We start from the raw sequence: 17,060 nt of genomic DNA on the forward strand, positions 1-17,060 counted from the left end.
CAGTTGTTTTAGAGAGTTTAATTTTCTGTGTGAGTCTTTTGCAGCTTCATCCTCTGCACTGCCTCTTAATTTTAGTCGTAAATATGGCATCGAGTAATTAATCATTGGCAAGAAACAGTGAAGAATGGCTAGAAAGTCTTTTTAAAATGAGGCTGCCATTTTAGATAGAGCTTTGCAAAATAGAACGTTTTTCTTTATCTGGTTTAGCTTGCCAAAAGCATGGTATTCTGCTCAGTAGTTTGCAGCTTATGCATCCATCAAAAAGTGGTCAGCCTTCCTCATGCATGACTAGTTGTTTACATGTTCCACGATCGTCTGGCAGGTACCCTGGACAACAGCAGAGAGGACAGCTTTTCAGGGAAGACAGGACAGCAGATTGCAATTTCACTATGGCATTGCAATGTAGATGGTTGGTGAAATTGGAAATACATCTGTCCCTGCTGCCTTCTTACCCCCACAATCAGAATTCAAACTATACAGCAGACTTTAGGCACCACTCACAACCAGGCAGTGCAGCCTGTAAGGCATATGCTGTGACTTCTTCCCTTAGTGAACTGTATCAAGACAGAGGGGTTTTTTTTCCCCTCCAAAATCTCCTCTGCATTAAAGACACTCAGAAAAATATATGATAATGCTTGATAAATACTTTCCCCAACCATTTATGGTTGTCAAGATGTGCCGTGACCTCAGTGGGACTTGAGTCTGCTTTGCATGTGTAGTGTATACCTTAGTGAATTTGCTGTAAGATTTCTTATCAATGATTAGCAAAGGAACCTCCTTAGGGAATGATACTTGTTCTTTTATGCCCACTTCTGTTAATGTAGTAATAATAATATATACATATAGGATGTACTTGTGAGCCATGGTTCTACATGCAAACATAAAAATTATAAATAATGATAGGTCATAAAATCATAGAATCATTTTGGTTAGAAAAATATCTTTAAGGCCATAAACCCCACACGTTATCTAACTCCACTCAGCCTGGTACTAAACCATGTCCTTTAGCACCACATCTCTGTGTTTTTTGAACACCTCCAGGGATGGTGATTCAACCACCTCCCTAGGCCACCTATTCCAGTGTTTGATAACCCTTTCAGTGAAAAAGTTTCTTCTAATAACCAATCTAAACTTACGTTGGTGCAAGCTGAGATCATTTCCTCTCATTCTATCACTTGTTACTAGGGAGAAGAGGCAGACACCCACCTCACTACAACCTCCTTTCAGGTAATTATAGAGAGCAATGCAGTCTCTACTCAGCCTCTTCTTCTCTAGACTAAAAAATCCCAGACCCCTCAGCCACTTCTTATAACACCTCTTCTCCAGACCCCTCACCGGCTTCATTGACTTCCCTAGACCTGTTCCAGCACTTTAATGTCTTTGTGTAGTGGGGGCCCCAAAACTGAGCAGAGTACATGAGGTGTGGCCTCACTAGGTCTGAGTATAGAGGAACAATCACTTCCCTGGTTCTGCTGGCCATGCTTTTTCTCATACAAGACACAATCATGTTGGCCTTAATGTAAACCTGAGCACACTGCTGGCTCATGTTCAGCCACCCATCAATCCACACAGCTAGATCACTTTCTGCCAGGCAACTTTCCAGCCACTTTCCCCATGCCTGTAGCATTGCAGGGGGTTGTCATGACCCGGGTGCAGGACCCAACACTTGGACTTGTTAATCGTCAGGCAGTTGACCTTGACTGATACCCTCCAGCCTGTCCAGGTCCTTCTGAGGAGTCTTTCTGCCCTCAAGCAGATCAACACCCTCTCCTAACTTAGTGTTATCTGCAAACTTAGTAAGGGTGCACTCGATCCCCTCATCCAGATGACTGAGAAAGACATCAAGGAGAACTAGTCTCCCAGTACTGAGCCCTGGAAAACACCACTAATGACCAGCCATCAACTGGAGTTAACTCCATTTACTCTTTATGCCCAGCCATCAACCTATTTTTTAACCCAATGAAGCATCTACCCATTGTAGTCATGAGCAGCCAGTTTCTCCAGGAGGATGCTGTGTCACTGTGGGACACAGTGGGAAGCAGTGTCAAATGCTTTACTGAAGTCCAGGTACACAACATCCATAGCCTTTCCCTTATCCACTAAGTGGGTCACCTTGTCATAAAAGGAGATCAGGTTTGCCAAGCAGGACTTGGCCTTCATGAGCCTGTGCAGACTGAGCCTGATCACTTGGTTGCCCTGCACATGCTTCATAGTGGCACTCAAGATGATCAGCACGTGACCTTCCCCAACACCAAGGTCGGACTGACAGGTCTGTAGTTCTCTGAGTCCTTCTTCCAGCCCTTATTGTAGATAGGCATCACATGTACCAGTCTCCAGTCAACTGGAACCTCCCCAGTTAGTTGCTGGGAAGTGATGGAAAATGGCTTGGTAAGCACTTCTGCCAGCTCTCTCACTATCCTTGGGTATATGCTATCCATCCCTGTGGACTGATGCAGCAGGTCACCAACCATTTCTTTTTTGATTATAAGGCATTGTGCTTCCCATGTCTATCTTCCAGCTGAGGGTGTTGGGTATCTTAGCAAGAAACTTGTTCTACTACCAAAGACTTGAGACAAAGAAGGCATTGAGTACCTCAGCCTTTTACTCATCCTTGACTACTACATTCCCCCCTCCAGCTAATAAAGGACGGAGATTTTTCTTCGTCCTGCTTTTGTTGCTAATATATTTGTAGAGGCATTTCTTGTTGCCTCTGACAGCTGAGACAGATGAATGTGTACTTGGGCTTTGGCCTTCCTCATTTTCTCTCTGCATAACCTCATGACAACCTTGTACTCCTCTTCACTAACACACTATACTTCAAATGTGGGTGTGCTGCCCTCAGGCTTATTTCTAGCAAGCCTGGATTTGTGCTTTTCCCCTTCTAATCTAGAGTAAAGATGTTTCAGTGAGCCCTGCTAGCTCCTAAGCTGGATTCCCTTCCTCCCTTTAAGACAGCTGTATCCCATCCATTGTGAGCAGGCCTGGTTTCCTATAAATCAACCCACGATTAAAGAACCCAAATTCTAGCTGGTGACACCAAGCTTGGAGCCAGGCATTGATCTGCTGTTTCTTCTTGTTTATTCCCTCATGACTCCTCATAGCTGAAGGCACAGAGGAGAATGATGCTTGTGCTCCTTAATTGTTTATCCCAAGGCCCCTCTTCATCGTCCTTGGATTTCTTGTTACTACTTTGTAACCACCTACATGAAAGATAAATAATGAAAATAATTTGAGGGCTAGGGCTGTACCCTTAAGAAAGACCCTTTTTGCTTATATCAGTGACCTGAGTCCCATGGAGGCAGCAGACTTCCCTAAAAAATAGGTCTGGGCTGCATATCAGGCTTTCCACTCCCTTGAAAAGTGAGTCACCTATGGCAGTACTTATATTTTATTCTTTCTGATGAGATTTTGATGCATGATGTAGACCAACTAAACCTTGGCAGCATATCTTCTGGCTTGGTGAACCAGCATCCTTGTCATCGTTCACTTCCCCTTGCAGAGTACTGTGCCTGTTTTGCAAGGTGGGGTGGTTACTGGGGAAACTTGACTGCTGTGCTTTTTGCACCACACAGGAACTTGTTGCCTTTGCCCTTTACTTTCTAAGTCACCATGTTCAGACAGGCAGAGAGGACAGGAATTTTTCCATATCATGAACACCATCTGCCTGTTGAGTTTGTTTCAGAGAGGACAGGGCAAGATTCCAAGTGTCTATCTCTCACATTCCCTGATAGACCTCAGACAATGGAAGAAAGGAATGAGGAAGGGAGGGAGGGAGAGTTGAAGAACAAAAGGAAGGGAGCAAGAGAGAGAGGAAGAAGGAAGGGTATACAGGTAAGAAGGAAGGAATAAAGGCAAAAATTAGAGGCAGACATTGAATTATCAAGACTGAAAAAAATACAGTTCCTGATTGTTCCAAACATCTAAATTCAGAACTGATTGTCAAATTCTGAATCAACTGCTGCTGCTGCTGCTGCTGCTGCAAAGTTACCTGTGAAGTTTTTGTCTGCACTGTTGTCATCAGACTTTTATTCCAAAGTTGTGCCTTTGTTACAAGTTTGTTTGCACTTGTGTAACCTCTCTCACCACAGACATTATTTTCCCACACGTCTTTTGAAGATCTATTAGCCAGGAAATATTTGCCCAGAATTAAGTGTTCTGAATATAATTAACCATACTAACACAAGCATACTATACCCCAGGACGTTAAAGCAATTGCTTCTCACAAGCACCTCAGTTGTACTCAAAGTATTAATTTTAACACTGGTATACTGGGAAGGTTTTGTGTCTGAGGTGTTATTACTAGGCTCATGATGTCCTTTAAGACTCATAACTTTTTGTGTAACTTTATGTAAAAGAGAGAGATGATACTCATCATGATGAAGATAGCATAGAGGAGATGGATGACTTTGGAGATGTGAAGTATTTCCAGCTGTGATGGCTTCCTTGGTTCTACTAATCCATATGTCTTATGTTTCCACATCTGTCCCAGCTCTTGTCCTTCCTCAGTATTGACCTGGTTTGATAGTGCATAAACCAGGATAATACATGATGACCTGACTTGTTAGTCTAATGTCCTCTTTTCCTAAAGAAACAAACAGAAAGAAGCTGCAAAAATTACTCAGAGACCTCAGCAGCAACCACATTGATGGTGGCTGTTTTCCTCAAGGTCATGGTCAGTACAATCACCTGACTGCATGGCTGCTGAATTCTTAGGGAACAAAGCAGACAGTGCAGGGGTGGCTTTCCAAATTACAGTGTCCTACCAAACAATGTACAGAAAGGGAGATGCTCTTAGAGCAAAGTACATAAATACAGATGAGTCACGGATGTGGAGAGGGAAAACAAAATGAAAGTAAATCTTTGGAAAAGAACATGAAGCTGCCTTTGGAGGAATAATTTTTCCTACTCAACCTACTCAGAATGTGTAAACAGGCTGGAACCGCTTTTGTAAATTTGAAGTGTCTGGTGACCAGGCAAAAAACATAATAAGGTCATCAGAACATCAGATTTTTTGAGTTTTAATATTTTCAACTCAACTCTTAGTCTCTGAATTATATGCCCAGGAAGCATCATTATTATGATATGCAGTGTTCCATTTATTTGATAAAGTGAAAGCTCATTTGTTGAATAAAATCTGAGCACACAAGCTGGATGATGAGACCATAGAAGAGGACTAATCTAAGTCTATCAGGTTTGCAAGATAGAGCAAACTCCATTTCTCATCTTAATGAGTACTTTTTATTAAACTGTAAAGTTATCTATGTCAGTACTGCAAGCATCAGAGTTTATATTCAGAAATACATTTGGACCAAAATTCTTAATGAGGTCTATTGCACAAAAATCTGTTTAAGCAGACTCTACTCTCTACATATAATTGCAGATTACAAGGGCAGGGGAGTATTTTGTATAAAAAAATGTAGATTCTCTACTGTCATATTTACATAGAACTCTTTTAAAAGGTTTCTGTCAGGAACACCTCTGCTATCAGGATAGATTGAGGGAGCTGGGGTTGTTCTGCTTAGAGATGACTCCAGGGGGACCATATGGCTACTTTTCAATACCTGAAGAGATCCTACAGAAAGGCTGGAGAGGGACTGTTCATAAGGAGGTCTAGCAATAGGACAAGGGAGGGTGGTTTCAAGATGAGAGAAAGTAGGTTTAGATCGGATCTTAGGAAGAAATTCTTCAGTACGAAGGTGATGTGGCTCTGGAATGGGTTGCCCAGAGAGGTTGTGAGTGACTCCTGCTCAGGTATGTTCAAGGCTTGTTTGGATGAGGGCTTAAGCAACCAAGTCTAGTTCTGAGGCATCCATGTCCATGGCAGGGAAGCTGGAGTAGGTTATCTCTAAGATCTCTATGGTCCCTTCTCACCCAAGCCATTCTAAGTTCCTAAAATAGGAGCATGAAGGTTTACCAAAACTAAGCAGACAGGAAGAAGTATTATAAAGTCTATTCTATATTGGTTTGTTGTTTTGTTTTTTTAAAACACCCTGCATATTTTTTCCTGTATATTCCATCCTCCTGCATGCAGCTCATGAGAAGCTGAATCTGCCCACTTGATGATACCTTACCAGCACTAAGAAAACAATTAAAAAAGAAACAAAAAAGGATAAGAGTTAAAGAATGAGACAGTGTTCAAGAGTGTTTTCTGATGTTTCCTTCTATTCTGGTGACCTTGCTTATGTCAGAATACAGACAGCAGGTGAGAGCACTGCGTGAGAATTCAGTCTGGCAGGGGTATTTCCCACTAGAGCCTCAGCTCAGCCCTGGAGTCAAGTGGCAGAAAGAAAGGTATGACCTCAGCAGGCTAGAAGACTTCACTGCAGATAATCCCTGAAGAGATATTGTGTTGTATTGCAGTTCAGATGTCTATTTCCAGATATGCAAAGAAGTATTTATGTCTGTCTTTGTAAATAAATCAGCCTTATAATTTTCCCTTTACTATTTTTCCTTAAAGACAGTAATTCTAGTGTTTGAGTTTTCTGACAAACACAAGCTGCTCCATTCTTTTAGCGCTCCATCAATTTTGTAGCATAGACTGACATGTTGCCAAAGCACTTTGTTCACAAATCACAATATGGATTTCTTGGAAGCCAGAACATACTTTCTAACAATCTGTGGAATTTCATTGGGTAGGTACTGGAAGAGACCACTCTAGCAAGTCATAAAGGTCCATGCCCCTGAAAACAATCACACTTATAGCAGCAAGATACATATTTTATTAAACTAATGCTTCCAAAATAGTGCTTTGAGTGAGAATGGATCTAATCTTATATTCATTTAATAGAAAAGTCATTTGCTGTGAATCAGGAACGGTCCAATGTTAGTACCTTAGTATTAAAAATGGCACATTAAGACCAGCAATAAAGACTGTGTACCAGTTTGTTTACTTATTACCACCATGAGCAATTTCTGTTGAATTAATTTCCTTCAATATTTGAAGGTTCCATTATTACACTAAGCAAACCAATAGTGTCATTGCCTAGCACTGCATTTCAAGAATCACAAAATGCCAGGTTGGAAAAGACCCCAAGAATCATCTGGTCCAACCTTTCCATGCAATAGTATAGTTGAAGTGAGATGACCCATCACCCTGCCAAGATGATTCTTAAAACTGGCCAATGTAGGGAAATCCACTACTTTCCTTAGGAGGTTATTCTTCCCAGTTATTTCTAACAGTTCTCATGGTGAAAAAAAAAAATAAATTCAGGAGTCCAATTAGAATCTTCCCAGAAGTAACTTGTACCCATTGTCCCATGTCTTTCCAGGTGACACCTAGTAAAAATGGAGTCTCCATCCTCCTGATAGCTACCCTTTATGTACTGATGCATAAGCATTTGCAGAACAAAGGGTGTAAGGATGATGAGCATAGACTTGTGTGCATACATGAATTCCTGGAACTCATTTCCACATAGAGGCAACAGTCACAATTTAATTAGTTTCTTGCTGAAAGAGAAACTATAAACTCTCTACCTCATGCTGACAAGTAATGGATATTTTTTTTATTTGCTTCTCCTCTGTTATTTCAGTATCTTAGTGTACAGTCAGTGATTAACACAATGGCTGCTTGGGGACAGTGTAAACCCACTTCCATATTATATTACTGAGCATATATCAGGGGTAGTAAGTCATTCTGGATAACTTCACAACTAACATGCAGCTCTGGTGCTGTTAAATTAAACAATGCAGGTATTAATGCTGAAGTAGCTGGGTGCATTTTGCTAAGATCAAGACTATCTGCATCATTGAAGGTGCTTGGAATTTTACTGTGGTTTTCCTTCAAAATGGGATGGGTCCAAAATTTTCAGAAATGCACAGTGCATGAGCAGTCTGTGTTGCAAGGCTAACTTTCATAGACCAATATTATCGTAGTGATGGAGGCCTTTGACTCAGCTTATCAGTTACTTACCCAAAGTATCCAGAAGCCATTGAGTGATTTAGCAGCTTGGCTTCTTTTTGAACTATAAATAAAACTTCAGTGGTTTTAGATTTGACACTGACAAGGCTGCAGCAAACCTGTCCACATTTATGGAACAGCTTATGCTGGGAAAAATCCTGACTTGATCATATGCTAGCTACAAAAATTGTGTTTTTCAGCAAGATGTTTCGACCCAGTGAATTTGTATGCTAAACACTGTCTGCAACTGTCTATTAGCATACACATAGATATGTTCTGAATTAAATAGTGGGTAAATCAGATGGACTTTAAGCAGAGTGGCTGGAGAGCAGCCAGGAAGAAAGGAACCTGGAGGTACTGAGAGATAGTAGGCTAAAGATGAGCCAGCAGTGTGTTCAGGTAGCCAAGAGAGCCAATGGCATCCTGGCCTGCATTCGGAGCAGTGTGGCCAGTAGGACAAGGGAGGTTATTCTTCCTCTGTACTCAGCACTGGTCAGGCCACACCTTGAGTACTGTGTCCAGTTCTGGGCCCCTCAATTCAAGAGAGATGTTGAGGTGCTGGAATGTGTCCAGAGAAGGGCAACGAAGCTGGTGAAAAGTCTGGAAAACAAATGCTATGAGGAGAGGCTGAGAGAGCTAGGGTTGTTTAGCCTGGAGAAGAGGAAGCTCAGGGGTGACCTCATTGCTGCCTACAACTACCTGAAGGGAGGCTGTAGCCAGGTGGGGTTGGGCTCTGCTCCCAGACATCCATCAATAGAACAAGGGGACACAGTCTCAAGTTGTGCCAGGGGAGGTCTGGGCTGGATGTTAGAAGGAAGTTGTTGCCAGAGAGGGTGATTGGCATTGGAATGGGCTGCCCAGGGAGGTAGTGGAGTCACCATCCCTGGAGGTGTTCAAGAAAAGACTGGATGAGGCACTTAATGCCATGGTCTAGTTGACTGGATAGGGCTGGGGGCTAGGTTAGACTGGATGATCTTGGAGGTCTCTTCCAACCTGGTTGATTCTATGACTCCATGGTTCTATGATTTACTAGCATATTGTCACTCAAACTACAATTTTTTTGGCCTTTCACAAAGGCAAACGAGATCATTTGGATTCATTTTTTAAAAGAAATCTGTCTTCAAAACCAACTTTTTCAGCTAAAAAAATTAATGCTGATAGAATCTTTTTTTTACAGAGAGGAACAAGGCAGGTTGATTAATTCTCAAATAGTAAAAATCAACTGTATTTCCAGCAAGACTATACTTGGCTAGAGGTCTAGAGATCTGGAGCAGGAAAGAATCCTGTACCTACTGGCCTGCTGATTGTTGAAACAACTCATGTCTTTCCCATGGAAACACTCTGTGAGATTTCCAGCATAAAGATGTACTGATGCTATTTAGTCCTCTGCATCCAATTGGAAGTACCAGTCCTCTTCATCAGTGGCTACAGCAATTCTCCTAGTTTTGGGGGTTTAAATATTCCATGCAGTCAGTGCAAATCAACACGGATAGTGTAGTACATTAAGGTGATGATTACAGGGTAGTTTTACATTATGTAAACCCCATTTGGTATGGTTTTGCTGAAGAGATAAAAACTTTTTTTTTTCAGCTGCCCAGAAGTCAGATTAAGTTAACTGGGCTTTGCCATTGATTCCACAGGGAAGGAAGTCAAATCCTAAGACCAGGGTGTTTTTTTTTTCAGTAACATAAAGAACAAGTTCCACACGCAAAAGAAGTGTAGACATTATTGGCAGCTGTTGTATTACACTGAAGTCTTGAAAACCTTTTGATCCTACTAGCTGCTTTTCAACTGCTGTCAAATAAAGCAGGACTTCTGCTAGCAAAACCACAACATGAGAGCTACTCTTGAAGAAAAAGTGCACAACTTAAGCGTTTTTTTGATCCTGAATCTCTGCCGTGCCACTTTGCCATATTCAGTACGAGTATATGAAGAGCAATAGTCCTTTTGTTGCTAATATTCAGTAAGTAGACATTTCTGGTTTATTTAGTCCATATTACCCTCACAAGTATCACAGAGTCACCTAGTAGATAAGATGACTTAGTGCAGAGGCCAGCCTCTTCTCCTTAGTGGCAAGTAATAGGACTAGAAGAAATGGTTTCAAGCTGCACCAGGGGAGGTTCACACTGAACACTAGGAAATAATTCTTCACAGAGAAGGTTATCAAACATTGGAATGGTCTGCCCAGAGCAGTGGTGGATTCACCATCCCTGGAGGTGTTTAAGCAGTGTGTGGACCTGGCACTTAGGAATGTGCTTTAGTATTGACCCTTCATTGCTGGGTCAAAGACTGGACTGGATGATCTTTGAGATCTCTTTGCAACTGGATGTTTTCTGTGATTCTGTGAAATCTCATATTTTCCACTATATTCTTTGATTAAAATTGCAGCTATAGAAATTAAATTCAGAATGTTTTGTTTTCCCTTAAAAATATAAGCTTGTGAATATATTCACTACCCAGTTTGTATTGTTAGCAGGTAATTCTGGGAAATGTACCCTGAATCATTATAGAGATCTGTCAGTTGTTCCAATAAAGACTGTGAAGACAAAAAGTACTGTGTGACACAGCAACTTCCACATTAGATGATATAAACCAGTTTTTGCCATCAGGGAATGCAATGCAGTTTATGAACTCCACAATATTGTTGAGAAACCTTTCTTACTCTGTGGCTTTATTACATCTGGGTAAAACTAGTTTCTTCTGCCTTTCTTAGAAAACAGAATTATGCTTTCTATGGCTTCAGATGTGTCATGGAGGCTCATTCATTACTGTTATAATAGGACTCAATGGGCATGGGCCAGGCCCCAACATACTGCAATGATTTCTGTCTCTTGGGAACTCCCAGGCTGACTACAAATATTTCAGCAGCTTGTCAGGATTGTGTACTTGGTGAGGGGTGGAATTTCAAACCACCAGAGGGGACCTCTGGCCTAAGAATTTACTCAAACACTCATAATTATCTAACATTGGGGCAGGTCTCTCTTGGGAGAGTTCTGTGTTGCTCCGAACAAAGCCTGGCTTGCAGGTAGCCTGCAGAGTAACAGCACAGCTCTAAACCTTTCCCCTGAGATAATACTCATCACCAGAAGGAATCTGTACAGAATGCCAGCCCCAGCTGCCTGTGGAAAGCAAATACATCAACACAGTGAACACATCAAGAAAAGTACTTACATAAAACTTCATTAACCAGGCTCAAGCTTTAATTGAATCTTCTCATTTTCTCAGTCCTCATTATCTCAAGCCTTTTGTCTCCTGACAAAACTGACTGTCTTAGTTGGAGACCTGGGGCCAGTGGTGTCCAGTTTTGTTCAGTATCTTTATCAACAATATAGATGAGGGAATGAAGTGTAACCCTAGCAAGTTTGCTGATGATACAAAACTAGGGGGGTGGCCAACACCCATCAAGCTGTTCTGTCATCTAAGAAGATCTGGAGAGGCTGGAGAACTCAGTGAAGGATAACCTTATGAAGTTAAGTAAGGACAAGTGCAGGGTCCTACATCTGGAGGTGCTCTGGCCCTCTGATCATCTTTGTGGCCCTCCTCTGCACTCACTCCAACAGTTCAATGTCCTTATTGTTCTGGAGTCTCCTTCCTGGGGGCTTCAGAACTGCACACAGTACTCCAGGTGGGGTCTGACAAGAGTAAAATAAAGGAGGAGAATCCCCTCCCTTGCCCTGCTGGCCATGCTTCTCTTGATGCAGCCCAGCACAAAGTTGCTGTCTGGGCTGCATGTGCACACTGCCAGCTCATGTTGAGCTTTTCATCAACCCAGACCCCCAGGTCCTTTTCCTCAGGGCTGCTCTCCTGTCGTTCACCATCCAGCCTGTATCTGTGCTTGGGATTGTGCCGACTCAGGTGCAGGACCTTACACTTGGCCTTGGAGGCGATTTCTCTGTTCCTCCTCTGTTAGGGGGAGGTGAGAAATTAATTTGAGGCAGTTTTGATTTTTTATAAAATTATTTATTAAAATTAATATTTACACATTTGTACCACCCCCAACCACTATGAAATCAGGTTTGTTTGCAAAGTTATGAAAACAGCTTGGGATATATTTACAGGGATTGATTATTAAATGGCAATATCAAATTATCAACAACTATAGACAGAGAGAAAGATTCCCTTAGGCTTAATGCCTCTTAACAACTATACTGTCTGCCCAGTAGGGGCTGACACTGTGTCTGCTCTTAAGATAGAGGTAACTTATATTACAAAAGAATTAAAGCTTGCTTAGATGTGTTGCTCTCAAGTATTAATCATTAATCACCCTCCTGGGATTCTATCACAGCGTGTGCCAAGTATTCGGGTCTTGGTGAAGCTGGAATCTGTCCCGGCTTGCAGGTGAAATGATAAGGGTTCCCAGTCTCTGGGGTAAACAGGATTTCTCTAACCTTCTCTCTTGGAGTGAAGTGGTCTCTGCCTTGGTGCTGCAGCTTCTGGATGCCGTGTCCAGGGATGATCAGCTGGCAGGATTTCCAGATGCAGGAGAAGGATTTGTCCGTGCAGCTTTTAGTTTCTGACAGTCAGTCTCACAGCTAGCAGGCTGTGTTTGTAGGTTTGCAGACAGTCTGAAGGTCTGCTGGGCCTGCATCTTTCCAGACTTACAGGACAGCTGGCAGGCAGGGTCTATGCCGTGCTGCAGGGAGACTTGAGCTCCATAGACAAATGCAAGGATAACAAGCCAGTATGTATGGCTGCTCTAGGCTTAGGCAGGGGGCTCTCAGCTCCCCATATATGTGTCAAGTGCAGGCGTGCATGCGCTCTGCTTCTCAAAGGGTTTGCAGACAGCTTAACTGCGCCTTGAGATCAATGCAAGAGGGCTGAGCCTCAGTAATGCTTGCAAGAGAGTAAGGCCTGATCCTGGGTCTAGGCCATGCAAGCAGGTCTGGGCAGCAGGGCGCTGCTATGTGGATCAGAGAGCTCAGTCTGAATGCTCTGAATACTCTGAACTTCTGAACAGTCTGAACAGTCTGAACACGTGGTTCTCTTTTGCACCCCTCTTTATAGACTCTGAGATGAGATTTGTGGCTCATTTGGACATCTAAAGTGACCAATCAGGCTGGCAGTAAGCCAAACCTTACCTTAATAGGCAGTAGCTGTTTGCCTGGACCCTCTCAATAGGAAATTACCTGGGCGGACCCCAGGGGTACACGGACTGGGTGTGTGTGTGTTACACAACCTGTTTATTGCCATTGGTCCCTGGCAGAAAAACATGTCTAGGCATGTAGAGGCATAGGAAGGCCTCAATTTTGGGGCTGCTGCCCCTCCACCACAGTGTCATGAGGTTGGCCTGGGCCCACCTCTCCAGCCTGCCCAGGTCCCTCTGGATGGCATCCCTGCCCTCTAGCAAGTCAACTGAGTCACACAGCTTGATATATAAGCCTGCCTGGCTCCTACATGGCTCCTTACTTGCAGAATTTCTGGTCTTTTTATGAACACTGATTTTTCATTTGTTCCCTGTGTCTTACCAAACAGTGAATCCGACAAATTATTGGATCAAATTAAAATGTGAAATGTTGCAGTGCTGCCACAATGTGGAAGGAAATAAAAAACTCAAATACTTTACAACCAACGTTAAAACTTTTCCCTTCACATCTCCTCCCTCTTATTTCTTCATGGGGAATTCTTTCTTATTCAACAGAACAGCAGCCCATTTAATGTAGCTCTTCCCTAAACATAATTCTCTCTAATCTTTCTGTTCCTGAATTTTATCTTCTTTGGCCATACCTTTTCTTCTGTGGTGTTATCCATTTGACTCACCTGCTCACTTTGATCTTTGCTATGCCTTCACATCAAGCAGCTTTTCCCTTCAGTTAAACAGAATTGCTCATTGCAAGAAATCTGAACCATTTTGAGGCTTTGCATGACTGACCTCCTTTAATGTTTTGTTTTATCAGGCTCTCGTTTTTCTTTTCAGGGTAATTTTCCTCTAAAACATTCAGGAAGGCCTAGCTAAATTATAAATGTCAACATGTATTCTGGAAAGAATTGCCTGTTTTGTAGAACCAACTCATGCTCTCAGACGACAGTTTCATATTGCCTCCATAATTGTAGGAAAGAAAGGCTTTTCTCCTGACTTATATAACCAGCTTGCATACAATGTGTGTTTGTCAGAGGTGAAATTTAAAAACGTTCAAAAGTTTTATGGGGACAGCAAGGGGAGAAAAAAACTACTTTGAATTAATTTTAAGTCACTGTACTTTCTCCTGATGTCATAGTGAAATGAGGGTGAGCAACAACTCTACCTCTAAAAGCATGGATGACTTCCAGCATACTATATGCTACGAATACAATACAAAGAGAGCACTCTTGGCTGCCTTCTCTGCTGTCATCACTACTACCCTGTTGGGTTTTTTTTCAGCCATCTGCTGTGTAGTCAGCAGGCACTGTCAATCTGAGGTGTAAAAAATTACTTTTCTACTTCCACCTCTTGCCTTTTTCATGCAGAGGGTAAAATGCCTCTCTGTGCGGGTGTGCATTGCATTCTGTCTGCTCATTTGCTGCTGTTTCCTCTCTTTCCAAACAAATACAAATTTGGATGTATATCACTCCACTCTTCATACACTGAAGCAGATGAGGGTAACCCCACTGTAAAAATAATTTTTAAAATATTTTTTTAAAAAAGATTGGGAAGTAATAGAATATTTTAGAAATACTAAGTACAAGCTGGTGCTGCATCACTATTGAAATTCAATCCTAGGCTTCAACAGAAGCAGCTCTTCTCTCTGTGGAGGTTTCGGAATAAGTTCTAGTGAAAAAATGAAAGTCAAAGGTGATGTGATAAGAGAGGAAGATTCACTTTTTGGTTAGAAAATATCAGAAAGAGGAATTGAATATGCCTGTAGTTGGGCAGAATTTTTATGGCCTGTGATTAGTTTCACTGAATGCTGTGTTTTAGAACTGTTTCAAAATAGTTTTTTGCGTTCATTCCTGCTCTGGCCTAGCAAATTTGCAGTTAATGATGACTCTGTCTGCTGACTAGTCAATAGATAGCTACTGCTCTTGCTTCTTGTGCTAGGAATAAAATCAACTTCTATGTCAAGTATAAACCTGTTTGCATACTGTGGCATACTTATCTTGATAAAGCATCATCGTCTGTATATCCACTTAGGCTACCCTGGCTTACACTCACTTTGTAAAGCAAAGCAAACAAATAATAGAATCTATTATAACCTGCTGCTTGTCCTCTTTGTGCTCGCACCGCTTCAGGAATTGTCTCATCTTTGAAGTAGCCTCTTCTTATCTAGGTCTTTAATTTGGCATCTGCATATGGACAGATGTGATTTGTGTTTGTAAGGTAACCCTGCAAATACATTCATTATGAGTTCCTAAGCAGCAGTGTAACATCCATGTCTTTCAGTGTGTGAATAACTTCGGAAAGTCTGTTTGGTATTTGCTGCTCTCAGGTAAGATAGTGTTACCTGACCACCTAAAGTGCAATTAGTGTCAGTGTGAAGGCAGGAACACAACTGAATGCAACGCATTGGGTTAAACTGACTCTGCTGAGGCAGAAACTAGAGGAAAGGAAGAGGAAAAGTAATCTGTCAAACAAGAATGGAGTCAATGCTGAACAGAAAGCAGAGTATGAATATTAATCTCTTCCTCCTGCTCACCCCTCCCCTTCTCTTTTGCTTCTTATCTTGCTGCTGGTTTGTTTTGTTTTTCCCTCCATATCCTTTTTTTTTTTTTGCTTGTTTGTTTGCTTTCTACCTGCTCTGCTTGAAAATTAGGTTTCTGCCCTGCTGGATTGTAATTACTACTGGCAAGTATCACAGTGTGCTGCAATCATTGTGCTTGCATAGAAGATCTCTTTTGGGTCAATGATTTTCTAGCATATTTTCATAGGAGGAATTAGGGCACAGTTAGGTTGTTTCCCTAGAATTTAATCCTGATCACATTACAATTCTTCAGTAAAATCTGCAGTGAGGTAGAGGGAAGACCTTTCCAGGTTTTTTTAAGGAGTGTTTTCTTCCTGCTTTTGAAGACCAAACCTCATGGATTTCATTCAGGCAGGTTAAAACCACGAATGGAGGCAAACGGGAGGCACTCTTGTGACACAAGGGTTTGACTAGTGGGTCCCAAGCTCCTCGTCCTGAGTGCAGAGCAGGAGAACAGGTGCCCCCAAAACTGTAATTAGCTGCTATCTGTTATACTTTGTAAGTAGATCACTATTGGCATATCAAAAGACATCCAGATATGAGAGTTGCATTTATCAGCAATGTGGATGCCTGTTAACACTGTTTATGCAACTGTTGGTGCAGCCACTTTTGGTGACTCAAAAGTTTATCTGTTTCAAGAGTGTTTGCATCTGAACATTTTGCTTTCTTCATTGTGGAGCCATACAGCTTTGTATTTGTGAAGGATGTTAGCATCAGCTTCTATCATAGTTGTAAAGAAGAGAAGAAAAATACAGTTTAAATAAAATTGACTCTTGGAAGTCACAGTTGTTTGTTGAGATGCCTCAGTAGAAAAGTAATTTCAAGCCAATAAATAGTGTGAACCCTGAGGAAAGAAAGGAGGAAATTGAAAGAAGACCATCCCCAAAATTCCCAAGGTAGTGCCAGAGAACGGGGGGGGGAGGGGGATCAAAACTAGTCTTTTAAAACAATTTGATTTAATATCACCGATTGAAACTGCTGCTACATGAAAGTAATAACATGGCCCAAGTCCCTGGGAGAGACATTCAGGATTTCATATACATGTCCTACCAGTTGGGTTTCCTTTTATTTTTTTCACTAAAGTTGTAAGAGGCTAAGACTTAATAGGCCTGAACAGACAGCACTGCAATTGATCTTTTTAAAGGTAAATAGCTTTCAGTCATTGTCTCTTCATTATTCTCATAGATAAGCCCAGAAGATGTGGTATAGACAGTTGCTCAGTAAGGTGGATCGAAAACTGGCTTGACAAGAGTTCAGAGAGTTGTCATCAGTGGCACAGAGTCAAATTGGAGGCCTGTGGCCAGTGGTGTTCCTCAGGGATCAGTACTGGGCCCAGTTTTGTTGAATATCTTTATCAAAGATCTGGATGAGGGCATTGAGTGTACCCTCAGCAAGTTCACTGATGATACGAAGCTGGGAAGGTGGCCAACTCTCATCAGGCTGTGCTGCCATCCAACGAGATCTGGACAAGCCAGAGAGCTGGGGGAAGGCTAACCACATGAAGCTCA

At 41.9% G+C, this 17,060-nt stretch overlaps 1 protein-coding gene across 1 annotated transcript in view; it reads left to right on the forward strand.

The window, feature by feature from the left end:
* TRPM3 (transient receptor potential cation channel subfamily M member 3) overlaps positions 1-17,060 on the forward strand; it is a 350,032-nt gene that overhangs the window by 232,270 nt on the left and 100,702 nt on the right. The gene's annotated exons all lie outside the window — the stretch shown is intronic.

Source organism: Pogoniulus pusillus, chromosome Z, assembly GCF_015220805.1.
Source record: "Pogoniulus pusillus isolate bPogPus1 chromosome Z, bPogPus1.pri, whole genome shotgun sequence".
In the NCBI taxonomy this organism is placed as follows: Eukaryota; Metazoa; Chordata; class Aves; order Piciformes; family Lybiidae; genus Pogoniulus; species Pogoniulus pusillus.